General features: G+C 35.6%; 1 protein-coding gene across 1 annotated transcript in view; it reads right to left on the minus strand.

The window, feature by feature from the left end:
• LOC144448407 (ankyrin repeat- and BTB/POZ domain-containing protein 3-like) overlaps window positions 1-16,645 on the minus strand; it is a 43,304-nt gene extending 26,659 nt beyond the window's left edge. Inside the window, exon 1 of the mRNA XM_078138641.1 lies at window positions 16,603-16,645. The gene's annotated coding sequence lies outside the window, so the exon portion shown is untranslated. The remainder of the gene's footprint in view (window positions 1-16,602) is intronic.
• Window positions 16,646-19,305: the final 2,660 nt, after the last annotated feature.

Here is a 19,305-nt window from a genome sequence, read left to right on the forward strand (position 1 = left end):
ATGAATAGATGGACAGATGGATGGATGGATGGTTGGTTTACATGTTGCTTACCTTGATGGATGACAAAATATACAGAAGAATTAATGGAGGGCTAAGAGAAACATTGCATTAGTCTATGTCATAACACTAACCTGTTAATATGATACGTCTTGCCTACTGAACCATTAAATACTACAAATCGATTCTCCATAATGATGGGTTTATCCAATGGGTATTAACCAAACAATAGATTTTATGAAACCACATAATTGCCACTGTAATAATTTCAGGTAAAATAACAAAACAAAATCAATAACAAATTACTTCAAAGAAAACCAACACATAGAAACTGATTCCAGAATCCAGAGGGAATAATATTACATAACATATGACTCCCAATTTTATCACTTTGACCCACAACAAAAGAATAGAGGACACACTGGTTTGGTTTACCCAGAGGTATATAGTAGTGTACATGATTTAATGGTGTGGCCAGCTTGGTTTGGTCTACCCAGAGGTATATAGTAGTGTACATGATTTAATAGTGTGGCCAGCTTGGTTTGGTTTACCCAGAGGTATATAGTAGTACATATGATTCAATAGTGTGGCCAGCTTGGAATCTGCAAGTTTAAGATGTGTTGCTGTCATTAGTTTCCCAAGTCCTTGGTCAAGATTTGAACTATGATTGTAACTTAGTCAACCTAGCTGTATTGAACGGTACCTGCTAGGATAGAGGTTGCTATGTGAAGGACTTTACCCTATGTGATATGCTAACAGCTGGGGTTTTCAGCTGAGCTTATAATGACATGTAAACTGGGGGTTTTCAGCTACATGTATATCTCAGCTTATAATGACATGTAAGCATAGTATGTTAGGCCCAGTGCTGATTAAAATTTTGGTGTGAAAAACACTTGTCTGGTAGGAGCTATCATAAAAATTGGTCCTGAACAAATGAGTGCCCCAATGTAATCCTTATGGTTCCTGCATAAATTAAAACTAAAATGAGAACCTGGGATTAAAACCCTGGCCTTTAATCACAGATTTGTCTGCAGTTGCCCCCCCCCCCCCCCCCCCCACACACACACACACACACTTTTCAATCAAGGCAACTTTGAAAAGATCACACACACTCCTCTAAGAATACAAATTAGTTTGTAACTTGTAGGTCACGATAGATAAAATCTATCAGCATTATATTTACCCATAACTACATCAAAGTAGCCGGTATATCTTATAGAATGTACTTCTATATAGGAATCTAATATCAACACGACTGGCACCACAGTGGAGACCCTTGGTTCAACTCCACTGCTATCTCCATCAACACAACTGTTAATCTGTAATGTATGTTTGTTTTTATTTGTTACTTGACCATTGGACAAGGGGTCTATACTGACTAGCAGACAAAAAGATAGTGTTACAGTTTGCTAGACATTTTATGTTTGAGTTAATGTTGGCTCTGTTTAAGTAATTAAACTATTGTTTATACTTACATTATAAAGTAACCTTACATTATTTAATGATATACACTACCAACAAATGTATTTACAGAGTTTTATCATTTCTATCTCTGATTCAGTTCGCTTTAATGGGGTCATTAGTTTTGTTGTTCCATGAACCATACAGACTCTGGCATAAATCCTTGATGGGGGTAAAGATTTTAAAACTTTTCAATATATAATACCAACTTGTTGAAATTGTTGACTTTCTTTCAATCCAAGATTGACAAGACAATGGATTCTATGAGAACAAAACTTGTTGATACATTTGGGTTGTCGGTGGCCAAGCGGTTGGCTCTTATGCCTCTTTCTTGTGCAGCCTGGGTTTGAACCTGCCAAGCGTCAGCTAGGTTTAATTAAAATTTAACCAGGGCTATATGTAAGAAGGGTGATGCTCAGTTTGACCCTGTCGAACAATGCATGTTTTCCTGGGTACTGTGGTTTCCTCCTGCTCCTTCGACACTAGGGCACATGCTGCTCTTATGGCAACCATTTAACAAATTTCTGAATTTAGTTGGATGAATAAAGATTATTATCATTTTATAATATCCTTTGAAGTACCTTGGGAAAAGTTAGTGAGAAATTATGGTAAGTCAGAATGGCTTGACAAAATCTTTGTGCAAATGAAGTTGTTAAAGCTTTCTTCAAAGTGAGGGACTTATACATCTACCTCTACTATCACTGGTTAGGGGTTTTCCAGTAGCAAAAGGTACTAAGTGAGGGACTTTTACAATGAACATGCTTTTTAATGGTTCAAATTAAATTGAACTTGACAAAAAAGTTCTCTAAGACCTCCAAATGCTGTTTTTTCATGCAGCACCTAAAATGTCACCTCATTATTGACCGCTACAGTTGATTTAAGTTGACTTTCAGCACTGTACAGTGATGAAAGGTGACTTAAGCTGACTGTTACAGCACTGTACAGTGATCCTGACTAAAAAGGACTTTCTGCTAACTGTAACCATTCCACTCTTTCTGGAACTGTTATTAGTTATGCTACCCTAGATGGAGACTCAAGATGCTTGTGTTCCACTTGGTTCTGGCTGTGACATTTCTACAACGACCCTGGATGGCGATTCAAGATGCCACTTGGTTCTGGCAGTGATATTCCTACAAAGTCTAACACTTCTACAATACTATGCCTCAATGCTAACACACCTGTTGAAAACTAAACCCTGAAAACACACTCCAAAATTCTTTCCCATAAAATTTTACAATGGTGCAGGGTCAAAGGTTAGACTTTCAGACAAATCACATGTATCCATCCATAGTTGTACATTTTCCCCAATCTCATTTCTCCAATCTTGTCAATGTACTGGTCTCTTTGCATTCTGTGTTCACTTTGACCTTTGACACGATATACCATCAGACTAACATAACAACAGGTAAACTATTTGTAACCAACATTTGAACCAATTAGAAGAGATCAGTGAATGAATTATTCAATAACTACTAGAATTATAGATAAATCAAAATGGCTAGCAAAGCCAAATTATTTACAAAAATTCAAACAATTTTTCAAGCTAACTGTGGGTAATGTAAAGTTGAAACAAGGAACCCAATATTCAAATAATTTTATGTAAGCTGGCTTTCCATCAGTTATGTGTCAAAATTCAGTAGACAAGTTGCCTAGCAACCTAATTTGGCATCACCATAATGATTCCATAATGAAATGTCAGCAAGGGAACTGAGAATTTCAATCTGTGCTACCTTCTTATAAGAACTACTAGTAGTAGTACTTCAGAAGTTAACCTGTGTGTATCAAGAATGCATGAATTGCAGACAATGTTTACATATCACAGTCTCTGCCTTTGGCTTACAAAAACATATGCTATATTTCTGTCTGGGGTATAATTTGCAAAATTTAATTAGACTTTTGGAAAATATCCAAGTAACTTAGAGGTGATTTGAGGTGATTGTCTGATATGTTAGAAGTAGTCCTGCAGCAAATTTGTATCTTGGGCAAACAGAAATCAGATAGTGGTATCTACGGTAACAAGGCGTTCTTTTGTATGTGTGCGGCATGGTAGTTTGTTGATACAATGTAGCGTGCTAGTTTAGCAATCATACAGAGGTACTGGAAACTCTGCGTTTGAATTGAAGTTGTAATGCTACACTGCCGAGCAACAACATGCAGCTATTGTTTCGGACACGAACTTGAAAATACAAGGAAAGGCCGCAAGCCAGATGTATGTATGAATACATACAGGTGCTGGAAATACTTGTCAATGACCTGTACAGTAAAACCCCAAAACTTACACCAATACCTTGATATACCCCATATGAGGACTTATACCAATACCTTGATATACCCCATATGAGGACTTATACCAATACCTTGATATACCCCATATGAGGACTTTTACCAATACCTTGATATACCCCATATGAGAACTTATACCAATACCTTGATATACCCCATATGAGGACTTATACCAATACCTTGATATACCCCATATGAGGACTTATACCAATACCTTGATATACCCCATATGAGGACTTATACCAATACCTTGATATACCCCATATGAGGACTTATACCAATACCTTGATATACCCCATATGAGAACTTATACCAATACCTTGATCCATACAACAGAATATTACTTTAAATGCTAAGTTTTGATCTGTTAAATTGCTGGTTTTCCTAGCCAGTAGTGTAGACATTCAAATGAATTAAGACTACCTGAGTTATATAAATAATAAGGACAAAAAAGACCACCCATCCCATCCAATTAAAAACAGTTGAATAAACTTCTATGTAATCTGGATATTTAGTTTAAATTCTAGATTTGTTTAATTTGGAAGTACTCAATTATCACATTGAATCCTAAAAAGTTCAAATTTTTGTGTCCATATCTGAGTATTTTACTTCAACTTTTATTTCTTAAGACAGTTCAAATTCATTATTTCTGTTTTTGATATTCTACATGTGTTATTTCTTGCTACTGTTATACAAACACACTGTAAATACTGACTGTCAACACACCTGTCTCAATACATTGTCTTGTAAAACCTTATATCAATACACACTGTAGGTACGGTACATATATTGTTTTTTGTGTAACATGTCTGTCTATTTTACACAGTGCATCATATGGTACCCATTCTATCTAAACATGTTTACATTTGTGATTTGGTGTGTTTATTTGTTGTTTTGTTTACTTTGATGGATTTTAGAAATCTCAATTGTGTAGCTGTGCTAAATTTCAACTGTTGAGTGCCTACATGAACAATGATACTTTATTCTACATATTGCAACTTTTCGTCTTTTGTAACTTCAAAATATCTCCATTTGCTTCTCTGATAAAACTTGGTGTAAGTTTATTGCATACTATGCATCATCTAAATAGCCCTCCCCTCCACAGTAAACCCTAATTTATCTTCTAATTTCTGTACGAAAAGTTTCCCAACTTTTCTAAACTTTATATTTCTGCATAAAAAGTTTTTAAGGAAGTTAGAAGTTAAGGTAAAGTAGTGACTATCATTTTTTATTTCTAAGTGGAAAGTGTAAAATGTTCCTATATGTTTTCAGGACTAGGTATTATTACTAAACATTGTATCTAGACTACCAAATTAGCAGTAGTCCATGGTACATAGACTACTAAACATTGTATCTAGACTACCAAATTAGCAGTAGTCCAGGACACATAGACTACTAAACATTGTATCTAGACTACCAAATTAGCAGTAGTCCAGTCCAGAGCACATAGGCTACTGAACATTGTATCTAGACTACCAAATTAGCAGTAGTCCAGGACACATAGACTACTAAACATTGTATCTAGACTACCAAATTAGCAGTAGTCCAGGACACATAGACTACTAAACATTGTATCTAGACTACCAAATTAGCAGTAGTCCAGGACACATAGACTACTAAACATTGTATCTAGACTACCAAATTAGCAGTAGTCCAGGACACATAGACTACTAAACATTGTATCTAGACTACCAAATTAGCAGTAGTCCAGGACACATAGACTACTAAACATTGTATCTAGACTACCAAATTAGCAGTAGTTCAGGACACATAGACTACTAAACATTGTATCTAGACTACCAAATTAGCAGTAGTTCAGGACACATAGACTACTAAACATTGTATCTAGACTACCAAATTAGCAGTAGTTCAGGACACATAGACTACTAAACATTGTATCTAGACTACCAAATTAGCAGTAGTCCAGGACACATAGACTACTAAACATTGTATCTAGACTACCAAATTAGCAGTAGTTCAGGACACATAGACTACTAAACATTGTATCTAGACTACCAAATTAGCAGTAGTCCAGGACACATAGACTACTAAACATTGTATCTAGACTACCAAATTAGCAGTAGTTCAGAACACATAGACTACTAAACATTGTATCTAGACTACCAAATTAGCAGTAGTCCAGAACACATAGACTACTAAACATTGTATCTAGACTACCAAATTAGCAGTAGTTCAGGACACATAGACTACTAAACATTGTATCTAGACTACCAAATTAGCAGTAGTCCAGAACACATAGACTACTAAACATTGTATCTAGACTACCAAATTAGCAGTAGTCCAGTCCAGAGCACATAGGCTACTGAACATTGTATCTACACTACCAAATTAGCAGTAGTCCAGGACACATAGACTACTAAACATTGTATCTAGACTACCAAATTAGCAGTAGTTCAGGACACATAGACTACTAAACATTGTATCTAGACTACCAAATTAGCAGTAGTCCAGGACACATAGACTACTAAACATTGTATCTAGACTACCAAATTAGCAGTAGTTCAGAACACATAGACTACTAAACATTGTATCTAGACTACCAAATTAGCAGTAGTCCAGAACACATAGACTACTAAACATTGTATCTAGACTACCAAATTAGCAGTAGTTCAGGACACATAGACTACTAAACATTGTATCTAGACTACCAAATTAGCAGTAGTCCAGAACACATAGACTACTAAACATTGTATCTAGACTACCAAATTAGCAGTAGTCCAGAACACATAGACTACTAAACATTGTATCTAGACTACCAAATTAGCAGTAGTTCAGTGCACATAGACTACTAAACATTGTATCTAGACTACCAAATTAGCAGTAGTCCAGTGCACATAGACTACTAAACATTGTATCTAGACTACCAAATTAGCAGTAGTCCAGAACACATAGACTACTAAACATTGTATCTAGACTACCAAATTAGCAGTAGTCCAGTCCAGAGCACATAGGCTACTGAACATTGTATCTAGACTACCAAATTAGCAGTAGTCCAGGATACAAAGACTACTAAACATTTGTATCTAGACTACCAAATTAGCAGTAGTCCAGTCCAGAGCACATAGACTACTAAACATTGTATCTAGACTACCAAATTAGCAGTAGTCCAGGACACATAGACTATTAAACATTGTATCTAGACTACCAAATTAGCAGTAGTCCAGTCCAGAGCACATAGACTACTAAACATTGTATCTACACTACCAAATTAGCAGTAGTACAGGACACATAGACTACTAAACATTGTATCTAGACTACCAAATTAGCAGTAGTACAGGACACATAGACTACTAAACACTGTATCTAGACTACCAAATTAGCAGTAGTACAGGACACATAGACTACTAAACATTATTTTTAGACTACCAAATTAGCAGTAGTACAGGACACATAGACTACTAAACGTTGTATCTAGACTACCAAATTAGCAGTAGTCCAGGACACATAGACTACTAAACATTGTATCTAGACTACCAAATTAGCAGTAGTCCAGGACACATAGACTACTAAACATTGTATCTAGACTACCAAATTAGCAGTAGTCCAGTCCAGAGCACATAGACTACTAAACATTGTATCTACACTACCAAATTAGCAGTAGTACAGGACACATAGACTACTAAACATTGTATCTAGACTACCAAATTAGCAGTAGTACAGGACACATAGACTACTAAACATTGTATCTAGACTACCAAATTAGCAGTAGTCCAGGACACATAGACTACTAAACGTTGTATCTAGACTACCAAATTAGCAGTAGTCCAGGACACATAGACTACTAAACATTGTATCTAGACTACCAAATTAGCAGTAGTCCAGGACACATAGACTACTAAACATTGTATCTAGACTACCAAATTAGCAGTAGTCCAGAGCACATAGGCTACTAAACATTGTATTTAGACTACCAAATTAGCAGTAGTCCAGAACACATAGACTACTAAACATTGTATCTAGACTACCAAATTAGCAGTAGTCCAGAACACATAGACTACTAAACATTGTATCTAGACTACCAAATTAGCAGTAGTCCAGAACACATAGGCTACTAAACATTGTATTTAGACTACCAAATTAGCAGTAGTCCAGGATACAAAGACTACTAAACATTTGTACAAAATGTATCTAGACTACCAACTTTACAAAAAAATATTAAAGATAAAATGCATACCAACTTCATAAGATGGTAACCCAATGGGAAATCAATAGAAAACTAGTTGAAATAGTTCTCTTAGCTATATCTGATTATTATGCAAAGAAGTTAAATTTGAATCCAAGGTTTGAGCCTTGACTGGACAAGTTGGACGATAGCGTTTACTGTATTCACCAAGACTCTAGGTTTGTACAGCAATGTGTAGTTTGTATAGAAACCATATGCTGTCCCCTGAGACACTATCTTTTGCATTTATTGAGAGAAGACCACAATGCCATCTATGGTTCTCAGTTAGAGTAGATGTAAGTAGTATACACAAAAACCAGTGTGATCTATGAACTACAGTAATGGAGGTATAATATACAGTGCATTACACTACTATGTATTACATGGATACTCAATTAAAATGATAAAACATCCTCTGACAAGAAAGGAACAAAAATAAAATGTATGTACACGCTGACGTCTTCTCAATGTCCTGCATTCATGGAGCATAACCTTCTTAATGATAATGCCAGCGACCTTTGACTTTGCGTCCGCTATTTTATTCACAGCTGTACATGTACTGCATATATCTTTGTTCCGACTGACAGCAACGGAAACTCTCAACTGATACATTGGGCGTCTTGTCTCTGTTGGACGCGGTACTAGCTGACAACAACCGGAAACTGCACAAACACATGCTCTTAAAAGTAATGTAGCGAGAAGTTTGGTTAAATATGCAAATGAAATGAAGCGTTTGATTCAGTGACTTTATTGAGCTGGTAGATGTCTTTCAGGACTAGACTTCTTTTGTAGTTAGTGGTAGTACAAATTGTATAGAATTGTTAGTTTACTAGTTTGCTTACATAGCTTACAATACTCCATAGACTCCAAGTACACCAACACTAGCTGAATGGGAAGTGTCTTCCATAAAAAAACAAAACTTTAACATCTTGTTTGCAAAGTAACATGATTTTTGTTGATATTCTTGTGAGAAAGTAAAATTTCTACTCACTGGTTTCCACAAACATGTACATACATCAAAATGCAAATAGGTTGCTTGGCGACTAATTTGCGATTCATACACGAAAGTGATCACATTTTCCATTTGTACACTGTGTTTACTGTTGTCCACTCTATGTAAAAATGTGGTTAAAAAAATTACTATGCCACAAGGAAATTCTTTCCCTACGTTCGTTAAACTTATTTCGTGAAAAACCCTAAGGATGGCACTGAGGAAATCCTTACATTGCTCTGATCACAATTTCAAGCACATTAACTGTAGTCACAGACTTTTATGTTTAAGTTCATGTTGAGTTTTCAGTGAAAGACACAGTTGCCAAAGATACATCCCAATAATTTGATGTGCTAACTATCTTTTCAATACAGGCTATAAACCAATTGTCTACTAAGACATGATTCTCTGGCAAATCGCCAACTTGGCAGAAGAAATAAATTTGGAAAAAAAAGGTGTAATTAAAAGGGCGGGGTTGAGTAATGTGAAGCTGAAAATAGAGAGAGAGAATAGTCCGGGGGAGACAGGGGAGTGGGGGGGGAAAGTGATCGTCAAAGGGTAGGAGAATAGTCCAGGGGAGATAGGGGAGTGGGGGGAAGTGATTGCCAAAGGGTAGGAGAATAGTCCAGGGGAGATATGGGAGTGGGGGAAGTGATCATGAAAGGGTAGGAGAATAGTCTGGGGGAGATAGGGGAGTGGATTGAAGAGATCGTCAAAGGGTAGGAGAATAGTCCAGGGGAGATATGGGAGTGGGGGGAAGTGATCATGAAAGGGTAGGAGAATAGTCTGGGGGAGATAGGGGAGTGGATTGAAGAGATCGTCAAAGGGTAGGAGAATAGTCCAGGGGAGATATGGGAGTGGGGGGAAGTGATCAAGGGGTAGATAGATGACCTTGTAGGCCAAAATTACAATTATACTTGTGCTTTGTCCTGAACTCACATGTTTTCTAGATTTCTCAATAAAGAAGAAGGAAGGGGAGAAATGATCTCATTGGTCAAACTTCATGTTGTACCCTTTCATTTATTTGACGTGTGTGTGATGGAATCATGTCTTTTTCAGATAATAATCGTATGATACACTCCATTACATTTTGCAAAGTGGACAGACCTTCCTACGGTTCACTGAAATGTAAACTATTTATAATATTAAGGAAGTTTATCTTGGAACAGAGCCTAGACTGGGAAAGGTAAATATTACTTGTCTGTTGACATTAGACATATATGTGTATACATTTGTTTAGTGTAACTATCAATACTGATAGAGTAGGTGTACTTTATGAAGTCTTAAATAACTCAAGTCCAAATAATATGTGGTGAATCATATACTTTGTAGTCAAACAGGTGTCTGATAAGAAACACTTTACCAGTCCACATGTCCTGTGAATTTATTACTTAATAAAAAGTTGTAATGTCAAGTTGATAAACAGATGTATAGAGACATTCCTCTGTGACTGTGAGAAAGACAATGAACCGGTTTAGCTGACAAAGGTTGGTTGTTGAAATGTTAGCAGTGATGTCATTCTTTCTCTATCTCTTCCTTGTAGGGCCTTAGTCAGGTGTATCTCCGTCCCAGACAACTATTTAGGGGTCATGACCTTGATGTCACGACCTCAAAAACATACTTGTGTTATCAAGTTTGTCTTTATTCAATTTTCAACATATCGAAGTTCTTTGTTAAATTTTATCCGGAGTGTTACAGATAACATAATTACATCATTCTTGTTTTAACTTTTAGAATGCTACTTTGCTTTTGAAGTTGAAAATCTCTCTGGTAACAAACTGACAACTTTAAAATTGGACATAATAAAAGACTTTTTAACGTCTTCAACAACACCTGTATTGTTTTCAAGTATCCCTACCTGCCTTGAGTAAACAGTGTGAGAACCAATACTTCAGACTGGGGTCATAGGTCAAAATTTCAGTGAAATTGTGAAACTGGTACACATACATTTAGTAGTTAAACATTTTGTGTCAAGGGCTCCTAGACTTGAAAGAAATAAAGCTACTAGTCTTTCTGTTAATCATACAGAGAAAAAATAGAAATCCAAAAGATCATGTATTTTATGAGGTAATTCATGCACTTTACTGTGGATTTACACAAGAGTGTCGTTTCTTAGGATATCTGTTTTGACTTGTGACTACCAAATCTTATTAAATCTTTCTGATATCAGGCAATGTTTTCGTCACTGTAACAACCAACAGCTGAACAGCAATTACACTATGTGTGTGTGTGTGAATGTTCTATCCCATAATATGTACATCAACCTAGTAGCTGAACAACATTACACGTGTAACTCACACCATACCATTTCAACCAAGAAGTTGAATTTACAAAATTCTAAATATATACATTTACATGCTTTTCATTACATGTGTGAATTACTCACACCATACCATTCAAACCAAGAAGTAGAATTTACAAAATTCTAAATATGTACATTTACAAGCTTTTATCTGTGGTCTAAATGACTAAATTCTCAAATATTATGTTCAACAAGAAACCCTTAGGTATATATATTTGTTATTCATGATCAAAATGATAGATTAGAATAATACAAAATAGTAGTCTGTTACAAACATACATTGTACATGTAACTCTAACAGCCTCATTCCAAGTATATGTAGGTGGAGGGATTTCTCTCTATGAAGCTAGCCTCTAATGCAATGTAGCTATCTAGTGAGACAATACTGTTGTGTTTTGGCCAGAATGGTGCTGGCTTGACCATTGGCAGTGACCACAACAGGTCTCTTGACTGATATTAAGTATAGAATGAAAACAACCAATAATAAAGGCAATGATACTGTATGGCCACTTGATACATTCAATTCATTTTCCATTAAACTTTTAGCTTCTGTTTCCAAATCTTTTGAATCCCTCCTCCTACACATTCTCACAAACTGAGTTCCCCCTCCACCCCCACACATTCTCACAAACTATGAGTTCCCCCTCCACCCCCACACATTCTCACAAACTATGAGTTCCCCCTCCACCCCCACACACATTAACAATAAGTAAATGGTCCATACAAAAGTAACAATATATTGAGATTGTAATGTGATCCAAATATTAATTCCATTGAGTGAATCATGGTAAATGTACTGGGAGGAGCTCAAACCCCCTCAAATGCCCCCCACCACGCATTCTCTGAATATTTTCCCACCTCAATTACATTACAGAAAGCTTATCTGTTTTTTCAAATGGAAAGTGATCATTTTTATGGAGACCAGAAGCTGTTGATCTTTGTGCAAAGTTTATTCTAGTTATTTTGAACTACTTAAGTGCATGAAGACTTACTGTAAGTGTGTATAATATTCAGTTTAAAGTCTAAATACACATGCAAGTAGGTGTAGGAAGACAATACACTAGTTGCTACTTGGCATGTTTCCCTTACTAAGACCAAACACTATAGTCTAGTGCAAGTAGTAACATTTAGAGATCAAACACTACAGACTAGTAGTAGCATTTTCATTTGTTCAAACAGATTGTCTACCCTCAATGTATGTTACAAAGCTAGACTTGGGGTGGGGTGGGTTAAATTTTTGGCAGCTTTATTTACATAACAATACAAACAAAATTCTTTGTAACTATAATTAACTCAATCAGGACATTTGTGAGGGTATGGGGAATTAATCAAATCTACATATACTCCTAGTGAAATTCGAAATTGTTAACGTTACATAATATATGACCTATTTCCATTAAAAAATTTGACTGTTGAATATCTGAGTATATTATTTGAATGTACATAGGATTATGGTGGTGTTGAAAAAAAGCTACAAGATAATATACAGACAGGGCACAGTGTTAACAATTTTGTAAGTGCTGTTTAAATTACAGAGATTCCATGAAGCTGAAAGTTAAAGCTTCATTTTTTATGTAACAAATGGTAAACTGAATTGAAAAGCTGAAAATTCTAGTTGTTACAATTGGAGATAATTGAAAGTGAAAAGTGTGTTTTGATAAGCTAGGTCTGTGATGTATATAGAATTCAATTAAAAGAGACAGTGACAAGCTGTGCCACTAGGACAACAAATGGTATTGTTGTTGTGTAAACATTAATTCTGATACTACTGTATCACACTGATTAGCTGCAATTGTCAAGACAAGACTCCACTCTCAATGAGTGTGAACATTCACAAAGTGTGTGAAAACTGGGGAACGAAACCACAGAGTGTGAAAACTCAGGAGTGAATTCAAAATGAATGAAAACTCACAAATGTGAATATATACTCTAAATTCAGTTTGAAAATGTATTTTCTTGTCAGCCAAGTAATAGTTCTGAAACATTTCAAGTATATTCATTTTTGCTCAAGTAAAATGTTTTTTTTTTTTCTGTATTTGAACTAATTTACAGAAAAACTAGGTCAAAATTAACTTATCTAACAATAACAGTAGAAATTATACATCAGTTCAAGTTGATGTACATTTTGTATGTATTTTCACATAATAACGTTTTTCCTTTTTTCATGACTAAAAATGAAAAAGGTCCTAATTTCTAAATAAGTGTTGTAATTTTTATGTGAACATAGACATTGGTCTTCAAATTCATACCATGGTCTGTGATAACTGAAAATTCCTAAATTCAAATTTTCTTTTTATTCAGAATAAAAAAATAATAGTGTTACTCATGTCAGCCTGTATGTCGATTGAATGCCTGCAGCAAGGTTACATTTTTAATGGTACTAATCAGTATAGTGTGTATTCCTACCAATCGAAATCATGTTAACTTTACAGCTAAGCCATTTTGTACACCATACAAAATAGATTTGGGTACTTGCCAATACTGCCCAAGGCTAGGATAAGTATTAAAAGTTTAATAGTGAAATAGGTAAGGATAGCATAGAGGCAAGATATTACATTCTACAGTGTAATGGCGATTTGTGGAGTGCCATTTTAAGATATATTCATTTCTGTAGCCTATTGTAGAAACAATAATTTCGACAGTTTCTTAGCAATGACAGGATACTATAGTTTTAGAGTGTGATAACACAATTGCTGGGATGTAATTTTAATATATTTATTTGTAGAACATTTTTATTTGCAGAGACTGGTGTGAACATACTTTAGTTCTTGGTGAATGGTGAGTTTTTTCATGTAATGGCAAAATATTGAGTTTTATAGTGTAATGGCAAAATATTGAGTTTTATAGTGTAATGGCAAAATATTGAGTTTTATAGTGAAATGGCAAAATATTGAGTTTTATAGTGTAATGACAAAATATTGAGTTTTATAGTGTAGTGGTGATCTCTGACAATACACTAATGACACGATAAATTTGCGAGACATTTATTTCAAATAAATTGATAGCATCAAATACTACAAACTAGTTAACACTAAAGTAACTCTACTTTGTCCATCATAGTGGACTTTTGGCAAGATATGGTTTTTCTTTAGACTGATTTCACTGTTATTAATTCTATATATGTCTAGTAGGAATATGATACACTACTTGTGGGTGTAACACTACTGTTAAGCTAAGCAACTACTGGTTTTGAATAAAGGCTGCAAGACAAAAACAGAGACTTAACATTAATATTAACTTTTGAAACGTGAGTAGACTAAACACTGCATATACTGCAGGCTATACATACATGGTTAAAATATCATTAGTTTTGTAGTTAGCGGCTGGGAGTTCTAACTCTAACTTTAGACATGCTTATAAATTCTGACTTTAATATTGTACTTGTGACTTTAGGGTGAATTAATTATCTCTCACAGTAGATCTCAGAGAGAATAACAACTCCAAGACTGCCTTGTAGTGAGTTTATGTGACCTTTATTCAGTTTGTATTACTTCGGTATCGTAGCACAGTCACCAAATTATTAAGCCTAGATTACTGTTGCTATGCCCTGTCCAAGTACATTGTTATTGGTTTTGCTTTGCTGTGAGCATAAAGTTTGCTATATATCAGGGCTCAAAAATAACAGTAGTCCTGTGTCCACAGACTACCAATTCTTGTCATGGTTGATTACCATCCAACTTCAACATTCTTGTGTGCCACGGCCCACTGTGTTAAATTCCGTGCTTGCAAAAATATAGAAATTTGAACACTCTACATTGTACAACCAATAATATACTGCAAAGAATATTTAGTACACCCCTGACGATGCTGAAAATCTGGGATGCACTTCCAAGAAATATTTTTATTCTGTAAGTACAAATTTCATTACTAAGTATGAACCCAGAGTCCCTGAACATTCATCCTTACATGACAAATTTTGTTCTCCGTGGTTCCTACTTGTTCATCTAAAACAAATCTGTATCAATACCTACTGGGATACAATCTGGTGACACAAAGTAATTTATCCTAACCCTGGGGAAGTATGATTGTGGTACTTATCATGCCAGTTGAGTAGTTTCCTTAATGTACATCTATTGATTTTAAATATCAACATATCACTTAGACCTTTAGATCTTAAGAGAATGGCTAATGTTCAATTATTGGCACAAATCTCAAGTACCTGTCTGATAAAAGGTTATATCATTTGTTGTGGTGTTGTTGGTCAAAAAGGACCAGCAATTATTTTACAATCAATAATTTTCTTTACAAATCAGAAAAGGTGCATGTTTAGTACTTGTTGCATGTAAATGTTCAGTTAGCAGGTTAAGGTATAGTTACAAAGGATGGGGATGGCAAGAACTGCAGAAGTCCTAAAAAACATTCCCCAAAGCAATGACTGTTCATTTGGCCAATTTTATTGTAATGCTGCCAGGATTCAGCTAAAATTGAGAAGTGACCCAGTTCTGTAGGCATGGCAACAGTTATTTTCAAATAAAGTATACGCTTGATAGCTATACCATGATGACAACCAGATAAACAGTCAGTACACCATAATTATTTCCACTAAAACTACTACTTGCCTCAATAAACACTAGCTAACTCTTAATTATCCCTACATGCATGGAAAAATGACAAGAAATTTAGTTACCAAGTCAACAGTTGTGACACATCTAAGGCCATGATAGACTGTATAGTAAATTACATTGTATTTGGGGGAACAATCTGGTGCATGACCAAGCCTACATGAAAAGAATCACCTTTAGCTATATGAGTAGCTATATTGGGTGTTTAGATTTTTTATTTTTCTTAGGATTAGTGGTTGACACCCGCCTACGAGTCAGTGTTTGGAATAGTTACCAGCACAGAAGTAAAATGCCCCTAAGGTCCGAGACTTTTGACTCGGACAATGACAACTCAGTGTGCAGCAGACAAGACAAGCCATCAATGAAAGTCTCGCTTCATTACGTCTGAGCTAGAGGATTAGTGGACAACATGACAGTAGACAATGAAATAAAACTTATGCCCATCGGCTGACACCGACTTACTATCAGTGTTACTTCCATCGGCTGACACCGACTTACTATCTGTGACACTTCCACATATCCCATCGGCTGACACCGACTTACTATCTGTGTTACTTCCACATATCCCATCGGCTGACACCGACTTACTATCTGTGTTACTTCCACATTTCCCATCGGCTGACACCGACTTACTATCTGTGTTACTTCCATATATCCTATCGGCTGACACTGACTTACTATCTGTGTTACTTCCACATATCAGATGTTCATGTTTGTAGAAATTACTCTCAATACATCTGAGATATTTGATATTTCATTATCCAGCAACATTAAAATAGACAATAAAATAAAAGGTATGCTAATTAGCAGACAATAACTTACCGTTAGCACTACGTCCACATATCAGATGTTCGCATGTTTGCAGAATCCCCCATAAATCTGGACTGTTTGATATTCCATACTCTAGCAGGTCGACGTTTAATTCTGTATCAAGTTCATCAAATGTTCCTTGAAATGCATGGAAGAAGATTTCTTCAGCCAAGTTTTCCATGCAAGCTGTGAGGTAAACTGCAGCATAATCGTCCACTCGTGAAGAAACATGTGTATCAACCAACCAACGATGAAATTTACCGACTGGAAAGATGAGTCCTGCCCGTGTTTTCTTACTTACACGAAACTGATCCACACTCATTTGGAACAGTGATAATGCCTTAATGCTAGCAGCCAAGCAACTTTCCGCTAAGGTACAAGATAAAATTAGTTTAATTGCAGTGTGGATTTCATGCTTGGTACACTTACCATAGGTACCACAAAGTCGTTGCGCTTCCCTAGCGATGCGTACCAATGGTCTTTGTAATAAATATGAAATTCTTTGTACAATGGAATATGGCACTTGTCGAGTAATCTGCCTTATTCTGTGTCCGCACTGTAGAACACGTTGAATATGGAAATCACACCATGGCATTTTCTCTAATTCCACAAGTTTATAATATTTGTCAATAAATTCCATATCATCCGGAATACTTGTATTCAAAGTATCAAAACTTCCATGTCGGCTATATTCCCAGTCTAACTGTGCCGGATGAGGGGAGTTTTCCCGGTTGGATTTTGAGGAATAGTGACTGTTAAAGCTAGCTCCACTGCTTCCCCCGGAATGAGAATTGGCATCCATGGCTAGTGTTTCAAATGCACCAGTTAAACTATGAAATCCTGACATCTCACTAAAATATCATTAATTTCCTTACATCTATACACACAAATAGTTCCTTTGTAGAGTGTTAATTCACCATTTTCAGACTTCATCAATTGTTGCTAGGCAACACACCATCCCTATAATGTAAAAACAGACAATAAATTGAATTTCCCATATGTAATTTTCAAACATTCTGTGCTTATATTCAGCTCTCAGTCTTGCAGCTTATAGTAACAAAATATAAGTATTATTTCATCTATACCTCTGAAAATATTTAAAATTAATACACTGTATAGTGAGAGATCTCTTACATATTTCATACACACAGAAAAATGTACAATGGGAAGTTTTTTGTGGAACTGAAATTAATTTTTGAAATTTGATACATTTACAAATTTTCTAGTGAACACCAAGATAACTCACATACTGAAATTAAATAGACTGAAATTTGATACACATGAATTGCTACATATATTTGATACCTTTTAGGAATTTAGGAATTTCTCCATATTGGTTAATCCTAGCAGTAGTACAGAGTAACAGTATACTCTGTAAGCCAAATTGAAGTGACACTGTCACTCACACAATGTGATTTCTTTATGCATCATAAAGTGCTGTTCCCCTATCACTTTAATTTAAGGTGACTCACAAGAATACCTTTTGACCTGTACAATGTAACACAAATTCCTGAGAGCTGAGGAAGAACTGGTGAGTTTCTGTTGAAATAAAAACAGTCCACTATACTGCAGAGCACAGTTTGACATATCACTGATGTGACACACAAATACATTTTGGGGTCTCCTACATGTATCTCTTACTGTGTGGCGGATTGAACCCAATCAATTCTTATATTGACCCACAACACAGAATCTTGTCTTTTAGTAGAGTCAACACTGCAGTGTAGAGTACATCTGGGACCATTTTCCCTTTTAACACATACACACCATTACATCTTCAGCTGTTTGCATCAAATACAACTAAATCACAAGTTAACAAACACAGACACAGCAGCTGTACTATGTGTAAAATCTTTTACAATTGCATACAACATGAACTGTTCTGGTACACAAATGATGACAGGTTCAAATTTGTAGAGTTGATTAACATAGCAATATCAATATCTAGACAAACTAAAGCTGCCACCACTTCTTCTAACATAGTAAACTTTATAAGTACACATTAAATAAAATATCTTTTGACAGTATTGTGGTAATAATAATTACATAGACTATCAACTTGACTGACAGTGTGTGTCAGCTGGGGCATATTATAACCTCTATACATTTTATTGTATTCACATTAACAATCTCTGTCTCACATATGCACACACACACACACACACACACATACATACATACATACACACATACACACACACATACATACATACATACACACATACACATACATACATACATAAATACATAAATACATACATACATACATACATACACAGTGTTTTATTTAAGGGCGGTAAGTAGGTAAAATCTACCGGGGTTCCCACATCATTTTACCGGGGTTCCCCACCTAAACTATGATACATTACATGGGAAGCACTACCAGTTTTACCTCTTTCCCCTTTCTGTTACCGGGGTTCCCAAACCTTAGCAAAAACACTGCATACATATGTATGTACGTACGTACGTACGTACATACGTACGTACGTATGTACATACATACATGCAAGCAAGCACGCACACACACACACACACACACACACAACTTGTAATTTCTATTCTAAGGAACAGAACTCATTAAATATTCATATACAGGTCAATAAATCAATGAAATAATACTGTGACTAATTATTCTTCACCCTATTCCCAAACTAAACTCTCAAAACCACACCCACCCATCAACCACCCTCCCCCACCCATCAACCAACCTCCCCA

This window comes from Glandiceps talaboti, chromosome 17, assembly GCF_964340395.1.
Source record: "Glandiceps talaboti chromosome 17, keGlaTala1.1, whole genome shotgun sequence".
NCBI classification, from domain to species: Eukaryota; Metazoa; Hemichordata; class Enteropneusta; family Spengelidae; genus Glandiceps; species Glandiceps talaboti.